At 41.4% G+C, this 12318-nt stretch overlaps 1 long non-coding RNA gene across 2 annotated transcripts in view; it reads right to left on the bottom strand.

Annotated features, from left to right (window-relative positions):
• Positions 1-966: 966 nt before the first annotated feature.
• Positions 967-12318, bottom strand: part of LOC128416255 (uncharacterized) — a 32927-nt gene continuing 21575 nt past the window's right edge. Inside the window, exons 1-2 of one of the 2 annotated variants that reach the window (XR_008331174.1) lie at positions 2009-2287; positions 967-1097 (exon numbers count right to left, since the gene is read on the bottom strand). This is a non-coding gene — a long non-coding RNA (uncharacterized LOC128416255). Of the gene's footprint in view, positions 1098-2008; positions 2288-12318 lie in introns of those variants that run through there. The other variant, XR_008331176.1, reaches the window with a different exon arrangement.

Raw genomic sequence — 12318 nt, forward strand, 5'->3', positions numbered from 1 at the left:
AATAACCTAATAAGAAGAGCTAGGTTACATTAGCATGCCACTTTTATTTTGGAAAAAATCCAAATCTCTTAATTACGGCCAAAATATTGAGCAAACTCTTGAGACTTAGGCTGGATGTTAAAGGAAAGAAAGAGAGAGAGTATGGGAGAAATGACTTGTTATTGCAGCCATAATGTTTGTATTGGTCAAAAGTTCATAGTCTTAGCAGGGGCATAGCTATGGGGATGTGACTGTGGAGGCTGCCATGAAGTCCCAGCGCTTAGCAGTCCAAGTACGTGCCCAGCTTACTACGTCAAGCAGCAGCAGCAGGATGGACCATTTGCACACCAGTGTCACTTGCAGGGTCACTTGGCATAGCAGGATGAGGCTCTTGCAGACAATTCCTGTGCTGCTATTTATAACACATCTACTACTTCTAAAAATAGCCTCAGTGTGATTTACAATAAAAAAGTATGCACTGAAATAAACAGCATTAAGGAGGGGCAGACTAACAAAAAGGTAAAACAAAATGAAGTGCTGGTACAGCCACAGCCATAATACTAACACACACACACACACACACACACACACACACACACATCCATTATGCTAAGTGTAAGGGGTTAGGATGCAGAGGAGCCAAGCTGCTATGGAAGCTCCCTCGTGTGGCTGCCAGTCAGTGTAAGGGCTGTTGAAACAGCATCCACTGAAGTCAATGGTGGTCCATTTCCTGGTGAAGGGTCCAATGTGGGCCCTTCTGCTGCATCAGCCTGGAACAAAATAAAGGGGGGGCTGGTGGTGGTGGTGAATTCACTGCTCTACTGTACACCCAGACTCAGTTCAGTTTGCTCTACCTATTGCTAGAATCACTGCAGGGGTCCCACCACCATGTCTGAGCGTAATAAGACAGGAAGTGGCTCACAGAAGTTGTTCCAATTTAGGCAATACTGAGCTCGAGATAGACAAATGTTTTGACAGTATACAGCGGCTTATACCGACATTCTTCTTAAGTCCTAATTCTACTGTTTGATTCATTCTCGGTGTAATTCCTCTGCAACATATCAAGGAAGAATTTGTAGCTTGCCTTTTTAAGGCAATGGATGCTCTCTTCTGAGAATCTGGAAAACAAAATAGGGGCACAGAGTTGCTTTAAAAAAGAAAGGCAAGAATTGTGCTCTCATACCTAGGCTGAATTCTATAGTTGTTAACACAGCCTACTGCTTACACATTGCACTGCAAAACAATCTGATGCCTAGTTAAGCCAAGGAGCATGGTTCGCAGCATTCAGACATTTACAACAAACCTATAAGAGTCTGCTTTGAGTGTAACTTAAGATGAAGTTGTCACAATTAAGTAGCCTAGCAAGCCAAAATTATTACATTATTTTCAATATAAACTTCAACTTGCATTAAGCTGTTTATCTACTATAGAGCTTTTCAGTCTTTGTTTTATTTCCTATGTAGATGTTTGAAGTTCATGTAGCTGCTACAAGTAAGAGAGTTGCCAAACGACATAAATCTTGCAACATACTCTTGCCTAAACAAACACCCCCAACACTGGCTGTATTGCTGGCTTGCCTGAAATAAAAGTTTGCTCTTCTGTTAGATTGGTTTATGATGACATGTTTTTCAAACATTATCACCCTAAATCTGGCTCCTTACCATCATGCACTTTTGTGGAACCCCTGATTAATTGGTTAAGCTGTCTTCTTGCCAGGCTATGTGAGGGTTTGGCACAGTAACGCATTTTAACTCGTGAAGTAATAGCTGCTTCTAATAAGACAAATGATTTGCACCTTAGATACAAGAGCTCAAGCACTCCAGTGCAGAAGCAATTAGCTAACAAAGACAACTCCAAGAGCAGAAGGCGCATATATCCTTTGATCAGAAAGTCTGCTTTCCTTTTGAGCTTGATGGAGAATAGAACTAGTTAACAAGCTCCTTTCCCAGAGCTGTGCTGAGTTCAAGGGTTATACTGGTGCTTAGACAAAAATGTTGCAGCAAGATAAGGTACTATATATATTATATACCTTGTTATTTTCGGCTCTATTCAAAGGCGGTTCAGAAGTTCTCCAGATGCTTTGCATGAGTATGGCTGCTCCCTTCCGATAAACACTGATTTACAATGTATTATAATAAGAATAAATTGTTCTTGCAGTGATAACACTTTTACAAGCCACACTTAAAGCTTACTAAGACAACACTTAAGGGCTTCAAATTATGCTGGATGACTCCTGTGCCAACAAATGTCACAAAACATGACGTCACCTCACAGTCACAGCATCATGACACTGACATCACAGCACAGGTAACTAGGGCAATAGTTGTGAGTGCCGCGCCTCTGTATGTGTGTGATCCTAATCCCATATATCATCATAATAGTTCTTCTGTGTGGTAAAAGAGGGAGTAGGCTGAAGAGCCTTAGATCACGTTAACAACTATTTTAACTTACATGGCTCCTTCCCCCCACCTCTCTCACACACACCCCAAATTCTGGGAGCTGTGGTTCATTGAGGGGTCTGAGAATTCCGCTGGAGTGATGAAATGATTATTAAAGCAGTTTAGGTTTGTAGCATAAATATGCTGATACTAATATGCTTTACAGCTAGGGCATCTTCATGATAATTTTATACACTTTTCAGTTTCACTGAGGGCTGCTGCCCCTGCTCACTTTGCTTGTTACCCCTGCCTACCCTTCTGCCAAATGCCCTTCCCCCATACTAGACCAAGCCCCCCCCCCCGTCTTTATACGTCACCTACCTGGGTCATCACCTATCCTCCCTCTGCCCCCGTACAACTATCTTTGTATTTTGCCTGATAAAAGTTTTCCTAACCTCACACACAGTGGTGGCCCAACGCAAACTACCACCATGCATATTTTTGCATCACTTGGCCCCATGCTGTTGGACACAAAAAAAAGCTTTTTGCTGGATTTGGGGCAAAGTTAGAAAGCGAACGGTGCTTTTGCTCTTGAGTTATTTATGGGTAATAACGACTGGAAAGATAACATGTCACAGTTGTCTACACTACAACATGTTACTTCTACCACTATTTAACATTTATAGTATGCACAAATAACGTCATATAGAGGAACAACTCATCAAAACAAATTACTTCATTCACTATAATGCCTGACAAGTGATCTCATGTTGACTCTGTATGAAGAAATATATGCTATGATAATAACAGCACTGATTTCCTCCCTACTGCCCCTAGATTTATATAAGGTTCAATGGGAAAGTTTATGTTTTGCTGCTCTAGGTGTGAAAACTCCCAGAATATATATATACAGTATTTAAGTTTGCATGTGGCTAAAAATCTATAGTCCCATATAATGAAATTAATATATGTTTCTCCTAACAAATGCAGGTAGCACAGTAAATAATCAAGAAAATATTAAAAATAATGCTTGGGTCAAATATCAAAACCTGAAGCCCAGAATAATGTAATTGAGGTCAATGGGATTGTTCCAGAGTAAGTGGCTTAAGAACTGCGAAAGCCTATTGCAGCCTAGAGTGGCGATACTGTTAATTACATAATAAGCATTTGGAATCCAGGAAATAATTCCTTCAATTATAAAGAGCAGAGGTGGAATGTTATGTGGAGCATGCAGTATCTTCAAATGCAAACACTTGTTTATATAATACATATGTTGCAATTGCTGATTCCTTCTGAAGCATAAATATCTTGCCCTTACAAATCATAAGCACTGTGTTGTTTCTATTATTATTATTATTTATTATTATACATTGCATCAAAGCTCCTGTGTCTGTATTTGTTACCTTTTGTCCTTTGTACACAATTCAAAGTGCACACCCTTTCTCTCTCTCTCTCTCTCTCTCTCTCTCTCTCTCTCTCTCACACACACACACACACACACACACACACACCCATTCCAGAGCAATTTGTTCCATACAGAGTGGATTCCACAAATTTCCTCCAAGCATGTGCAGAGTGTTGTACCATGGCTATGTATGCATTCTCCTTGGCCTCAAGCATGGCAACGGGTTCATAGAGACAAGGTGCTTTTGTTTTCATCACTATCCCTTTGCTATGCTAAAGACCTATATAAAGTAAAGCTAAAGGACCCCTGGACATGTTAAGTCCAGTCAAAAGTGACTATGGGGCATGGCACTCATCTCGCTTCCAGGCCGAGGTAGCCGGTGTTTGTCTACAGACAGCTCTCCGGGTCCTGTAGCCAGCATGACTAAACTGCTTCTCGCACAATGGAACATCCTGATGAATGCCAGAGTGCAGGGAAATGCTGTTTAACTTTCTGTCACAGCTGTACCTATTTATCTACTTGCACTGGCATACTTTCGAACTGCTAGGTTGGCAGAAGCTGGGACAGAGCAATGGGAGCTCACCTCGTTGCGCGGATTCGAACTGCCGACCTTCCGATCAGCAAGCCCAAGAGGCTTGGAGGTTTAGACCACAACACCACCCACTCACGCTAGAGACCTAGGCTTATGCAGCGCCTCTCTGGGTGTGTCTGGACTCGGCTACAGAACCCATTTCAGATGTTGCAATCCAAATGTGACAAAATTGAATGCAATTGTGGTTCTGCTCAAACTTTTCAGAGCTGAACCAAGTTATTCAAATGGTGTGTTGCCTGCCACCCCAATCTTCAAGTGGTGCAAGTTTTCAGGGGGTCCAGGTGCTTAAGTAGGGTTCCGTTTCTAAGGAATGAGGGACAGTAAAGACTGTGGTGTCTTTATTATATGTGGTTTATTTTCACATACATATAACAACCTGAGCTTATGATGGATGGGCTCACAGCATTAACACCCCAGAAGGTTTGTTCTTCCCATAGGCCCAGTCTTGGATTCAAGCAGAGATCAAGCATGACTCTCATTCTCTTCTACCTGCTTCTAGCCCAGTGCACTCTCCTATCTCTTTCTCGATCTCTCACAGACACACACACTTTTGTCTTTCCCACTTCCAGCCAGATGTGGGAGAGGGGACCCACCCATTTGCCCTCTGGCACAAAGCCACTTCCTTCTGTTATACTTACAACCATGCTTAGGCCCACCAAGAAGCAGGCCTGGCTGCTTCAACAATTGAATCCTCCATTAGATTTTAACCTTTGCTGAATCTAGGACCCTAGGAATTAAAAGGGACTCAGGCATCATACAGCCTGACCTCCTCCCCTAGCCCAAATTCACATCTTCACATAAGACTTGGAACTTGTCCCCCCTCCTCAGTTTCTCAATATGCTGAATTCTTCACCCAGTACATTTTCTTTATTTTACCTTCTAACTCAGGTATGTGTGAAGTTTAATGTGACGATCTCACACCACTATTTCCCCCCTCTTCAAATAACCACTCATTTTGTTATTTTCTTCTTCAATAAGATAGAGAGCTAGGATTCAGAAATATGAAAACAGATTTCACCAGTACTGCAGATCCATTATATGTTAGAAATATTTGTTTAGTATCATAAGAGTCATATCCTTCATCTTTGCCAAACAAGGTGATCTGTTGTGTATGATTGAGAGAAATATACTGTACTTTCTTGTGGATATTAGTATTCATATTTAATTTCCCTTTATCTTACGTATGATCTGGGCTGGCCTTTCTTATTTTGGCACACACTAGCAAAACATTAAAATATCCTCCATGGGACCTTGAAACTCCTAGCTCTCCTCATTAATTCTGACAGGCCATGAAACTGTTTTTTTCATCTCCCTACCATGTCAACCAGCGGGAAGGTAAACGGCGTTCCGTGTGCTGCGCTGGCTCGCCAGATGCAGCTTGTCACGCTGGCCACATGACCCGGAAGTGTCTGTGGACAGCGCTGGCTCCCGACCTATAGAGTGAGATGAGCGCACAACCCTAGAATCTGGCAAGACTGGCCCGTACGGGCAGGGGTACCTTTACCTTTACCTTTACCATGTCAACTACTGGTAATTGTGCATAATTTGAAGGGAGTAACTAGCAGCCAGCAATCAATTCAACAGCAATTTAGGTGGGTTCTTTTAGCTATTCCTTCATATTGAAGAGATGTCTTTGGCTATTACCTATACAAAAGAAATAAAACACAATTATTTATGTTAGCCTCCCTGATGCAAGTCATTGCCCATAGTCACACTGGGTCACCTTTCTCCTCAGTGTCTCTCAGTTTATTCTGGCTACCTGGTGATAGCGATTTGCTGCTTAGCCCTAAAAGCTTCCTATGTCAGGTTTTATTTGTGCAATATCTTGCCCAATGAAGAGTTCTGATAACTTTAAAGCTTTCACATTTTTGTAGCATTTCATTTGTCCCAATAAAGGTATTACTGAACTGTTGATTTTGGATTTTGTTTTCATGAACCTTGGCTTTGTGTGAACTTTTGGTTTTGTCTTCCTCTCCTTGCCCTTTGATGCTATGTAGAGATCCAGCACACTTCCACTATCCACATGGGGACGACCCACCTGAATAGGGCCTGTGTAGGTAAAAGCCAGTGTGCACAGGCCAAAATTGTGGGGTTGACCCCCAGATTTTCTTGTGGTGACTCTACAATTCTGTATTACCCTTACCTCTACCATGAGAGATACAACCAGCCACCTCCATTGCTATAGCTTTGGCAGACACCAAAAATGTTTTATGCATGACTGCTTTTAATGAGGATATGCAAAAGGCAGAGTCCTCTGTTTTTAGTGGGTGACCAGCCAAGAGAACAGGATTAGAAGCTGGGACTTGTATCCAATATAGTGCTAAGTAACCATCTGGCCAATACAAGGATTTATGCTTGTACAATGGGACTTTCTCAACACTCCTCCTTTTAGCACTCACCCCATACCCTCCTTAAATCTGGTCCGAGATGTGTGTGAGATGTGTTATAAGCACAACTCCTTTCTGTGAACCGCCCTGAGACCTCCGGATATAGGGTGATATATAAATTCAATAAATTGCAGTCCCGTGGACCTATCCATTCTTAAGAAAATCAGCCCTGAGTGCTCACTGGAAGGACAGATCCTGAAGCTGAGGCTCCAATACTTTGGCTACCTCATGAGAAGACTTCCTGGAAAACACCATGGTGTTGGGAAAGATTGAGGGCACAAGGAGAACGGGGCGACAGAGGACAAGATGGTTGGACAGTGTTCTCGAAGCTACCAGCATGAGTTTGACCAAGATGCGGGAAGCAGTGGAAGACAGGAGTGCCTGGCATGCTCTGGTCCATGTTGTTGTTGTTTAGTCGTTTAGTCGTGTCCGACTCTTCGTGACCCCATGGACCAGAGCACGCCAGGCACCTCTGTCCTCCACTACCTCCCGCAGTTTCGTCAAATCTGGTCCATGAGGACATGACTAAACAACAACAAAAGAGGCTTCTGTTATAGTGACAGTGGGAAGATTTTGATTCTACACCAGTTTCACTGTGGGATCCCCATATTGCTAGATGAAGTGCTTCTATGAAAAATTCTACAGAAAAACCAATTGTGTGTCATGTTTTGATTAGGGTAACAACAACGTAACTTCAATAAATGACAACAACAACAACAACTCCCAGTGGAGGATTTGTAGTGCCCTGGATTTGCACAAAGTCAATGCAGGGGTGAGTAAAAGAGAAGACAGGTTGCACATCAGCTGTGGCTGTGGTATGGAAACAAGAAGGAAGGAACGCTGAGAGGGTGAAAGTGGTGGTTTAAAAGTAACTGCAGAGATCCTTCACACAATGTAGTTCACTCCTAGCACCGTGTGTTGTCTTCAACAGGAAGTTCCAGATTCAACACAGTAGTTTGGAACATATATTTTATTACAGGCACACACCCATACATGAACAACATCCATCAACTGAACTTAACCTTCTCTAACTGAACAAAGAAACTGACAGGCTTGCTCATAATCTATTCATCTTGGAAAGACAGTACCATATATCATCCTAGGGTGGGTGTGCAAAGGGAGCTGCAGAATAGGAGAGAGGAGAAGGCATGGAAATGGGGGTGGTCAGCATACAACAAGAAAGCTGAGAAAAGGAAAGAGGAGGAAGGAATAATAATAATAATAATAATAATAATAATAATAATAATAATAATTTTATTTATACCCCGCCCATCTGGCTGGGTTTCCACAGCCACTCTGGGTGGCTTACAGCATATCTAAAAACATAATAAAAACATCAGGCATTAAAAACCTTGATACAGGGCTGCCTTCAGATGTCTTCTAAAAGTTGTGTCAAAGGAAAAGGGATGGAGCAAGAAGGTGAAAATGGGTGCAAAGGGAGGTTGCAGAAAAGAAGGAAGGGGGTGGCATGGGAATGGGGCAAAAATGAAAGCAGGGATATGAAATCAAGAGTAGAATAGGAGGGGATGGTGGCTTCATAATTGGGCAGAAGTTGAAAAGGGTGCTGCAGTCTGTGGGAGGAGGAAGATGCCGGAAGTTTTGTCCTCTTTCCCTGACCTTTGCTTGTTTCATAGGTGTTTGGAAAACATTCAAAACCCTGTCAGTGGTTTCTGTGTGTACTGTAGTAAAAGTACTACCATTTTAACTGGGGACTTGGAAAAGTTAGCCAAGTGTCAGGGAAATGATCATTATAAAGTGAAATTATGGACAAGGTTTTCCAACAACTATTGGAATCATTCTGAGAATAAGAGCAAACAAAGGCAAAAATATGCAGGGAGTGTGTAAGGCATTATTTGTGACCTCCAGAAGACAGTGTTCTGGCTTCTGAGGCATGGTTAGAACACGGCGCTCCAAGACAGAAAAGCATCTGCCAGACAGAGAAAGTTCTGGCTTCTAAAATATGCAGCTTGCAGGCAGAGATTTGGCTGGTTATTCTGAACGAATAGGGGCTTTACCAGTGCTGTTTTCTGTGGGTACTCAAGAGTACGCAGTACCGGCACCTTTTATTTTTTCAAATGTTATAAGTGTGGCACTTACTGTAACAACTTCGCGGTGAGTACTGGCACCTTTTTCTTTTAAAAAGCACTGGGCTTTATTCAGTGGTAGCTTCCTGCTGGAGGAAAGCATTCTGCTCTTGCAAAGGAAGACATCTAGTTTTCACTGATTGCTTGCTACTTATAGCAGTCCTACGGAGCATATCCCACACTATTGGAGCAGGGATCTAGTCCAGGGGTCAGCAACCTTTTTCAGCTGTGGGCCAGTCCACCATCCCTCAGACCATGTGTGAGGCCAGACTATTTTTTTTGGGGGGGGGGATGAACGAATTCCTATGCCCCACAAATAACCCAGAGATGCATTTAAAATAAAAGCACACATTCTACTCATGTAAAAACACGCTGATTCCCGGACCGTCCGCAGGCTGGATTGAGAAGGTGATTGGGCCGCATCCAGCCCACGGGCCTTAGGTTGCCTACCCCTGATCTAGTCCTTAAGGGCAGCTTTCCGGGAAACACAGGAGGACTGCAGCAGGTAGAGGGATTGGTGAAAACCAGGTGCTCAATCTTGCACAAGTGGAAGTGCTTTTCACTAGCATTAACCCCTCACCGTGTCTCAGTTCCTCCTACTCCTAGCACTCAATTCTCCCCAACATCCTTGCAGCACAGAATTGGACTTCACTTATTCTTAGGGTCTATGTGAGGAGCACCCACTTTCACCACCCAAGGCCAGCCTTTCCATTAGCCAGTAGGGTTGATGGCCTGCTTCAGACAGAAGTTTCTTAAACACAGCTAAAATGCAACAAATCCAAATTTACCGTGTCTGAAATTTTACACAAACATTATCTAAAATCACTTCTCCGTAAACACAGTGGTATTTATTTCTCATAACACTTGCATAGGGTTGGGCTGCAACTTTAGAATTATAACAGGGATTTAAACCTTAACAAAGAAACACAAATCGATATAGTCTGGGATGCCAGCAAGGCGGTCTTAAGGGGCTTGCTAATCCAACAAAACAACTATAGAATGAAATTAAGAGAACTAAAGAAAGAAGAAATTATTACTCAATTAAGAGACTGTGAGAAAAAATTAATAATAAATCCCGGTGATGAAAGGATTAAACAAATTTCTAAAATGTTACAAACACAATATTCAACTTTATTAAGCCAGGAAGTAGAATGGAGAATTAAATCTATGAAGCAAAAATACTTCGAATCAGCAAATAAAACAGGGAAACTATTGGCGTGGCAATTAAGAAAAAGGAAAAAACAAAATGTGATCAACAAAATAAAAACAGAAGGCCAAATAATAGAAGACCCAAATGAAATAAAGGAAAAGTTTCTCCAATTCTATGAAAAGCTGTACAAAAAGGAAGACAAGGATATAGCAGAAATAGGAAAATACCTGGAAGGAAATAGAGGGGAATATTTAATGGATGAAGAAAAAGCCCAATTAAACAAACTGATAACAACAGATGAGATCAAGGAGGCAATTAAGAAGATGAAACCAGGGAAAGCACCAGGACCAGATGGATTGTCATCGAAGTACTACAAAGTACTAGTGGAACACCTAGCTCCGGTGCTTTGTGAGGTAATGAATAATATTTTACAAGGAGGGAAGATACCCGATTCCTGGAAAGAGGCACACATCACACTGATACCTAAATTAGAAGCCGACAAATTGGACATAAGAAACTATAGACCGATTTCATTACTTAATAATGATTACAAATTTTTTGCGGAAATAATGGCAAATAGACTTAAGAAACACCTAGTAAATTTGGTTCATAAAGATCAAGCTGGATTCCTCTCCAACAGACAATAAAAAGATAATGTAAGGCATATAATAAATATTATAGAATATCTGGAACTCAGGAATGATACCCCTGCGGCATTGATTTTCATCGACGCCGAAAAAGCTTTCGACAACGTATCCTGGCGGTTTTTATTAAAAAGCATGGAGACAGTAGGGATAGAAGGACCGTTCATGGAAGGAATAAAGGCGATTTATTCAAGTCAAAGGGCTAAACTGATTATTAACAACAATCTAACTAATTCCTTTGAGATTTCAAAGGGTACAAGACAGGGGTGTCCGTTGTCCCCCCTTTTATTCATTATGGTGCTGGAAATAATTGCAAACAAAATAAGGAGAACATCAGAAATAAGAGGAATTAGAATTGGAGAAAAAGAGTATAAATTAAAGGCTTACGCCGATGATTTGGTAATATCGTTAGAAGATCCCGTAGAAAGTACCGGTAAAGTTCTAGAGTTACTAGAGGAATTTGGAAAACTGTCCGGTTTTAAGCTAAACAAAATGAAAACCAAAATTTTGACAAAGAATATGACCGAAGACTTAAGAAACCAGCTAGAGTTACAAACAGGAATCAAGGTGGCGAAAAAGGTGAAATATCTGGGAATATGGGTCTCCTCAAAAAATATAAACTTAGTAGAAGATAATTATACAAAGATCTGGAGAGAGATTAAAAAAGATCTAGACATCTGGAGTAGGTTAAAACTCTCCTGGTCAGGAAGAATTGCCGCAATTAAGATGAGCATACTTCCGAGACTGTTGTTTTTATTCCAGAATATCCCGGTGATTAGAGGAACGGCAAACTTTAAGGATTGGCAAAAAACCCTTTCCAGATTCATCTGGCAAGGGAAAAGAGCAAGAATTAAATTTAAGCTACTCACAGATCGAAGAGAGAGAGGGGCTTTTGCAGTCCCGAATTTGAAATTATACTACGAAGCCGCATCCCTTTGCTGGATCAAAGAATGGATTATTTTGAAAAACACAGATTTGTTAGACTTAGAGGGATATAACATCAGATTTGGTTGGCATGCCTATCTGTGGCACAATAAAGAGAGGGTACACAAGGGCTTCACTAATCACATCATTAGAGGTTCGCTGCTCGAAGTATGGGATAGGAACAAAAGACTTATTGAAAAAGACACGCCCTGGTGGTTATCACCAATTGACATTCTAACAATTAAAAAACAAAACATGGAAGGAGAAAGATGGACTTACGAAGACCTCCTGGTAAGATCAGAAAAAGGATGGAAAATTAGACCATATGAAGAGTTAAAGGATAAATTAACAGGATGGTTACAATTCCACCAAATTAATGCCCTATGGAACGAACACAAAAAAACGGGGATGAATGTAAAAAAGTCCAGATATCAGGTGGAAATTTTAGAAAGTAACTCCAAACTTTTATCCAAAATGTATAACCAACTGTTAGATTGGGAGACTAAGGACGAAGAAATAAAGGAGGTCATGATTAAATGGGCTATAGATCTTGGATATAATCAAGAGTATGACAGCTGGGTGAAACTCTGGAACAAGGGTATGAAATTTACAGCATGTGTTGGACTCCGAGAAAATATGGAAAAGATGATGTACCGATGGTACATCACACCTGTGAAATTGGAAAAAATGTACAAGACAGGGGACAAAACATGCTGGAAATGCAAAACTAAAGAGGGTAACTTTCACCACATGTAGTGGACCTGTGAAGAAGTGA

This window comes from Podarcis raffonei, chromosome 1, assembly GCF_027172205.1.
Source record: "Podarcis raffonei isolate rPodRaf1 chromosome 1, rPodRaf1.pri, whole genome shotgun sequence".
Classification (NCBI taxonomy): domain Eukaryota; kingdom Metazoa; phylum Chordata; class Lepidosauria; order Squamata; family Lacertidae; genus Podarcis; species Podarcis raffonei.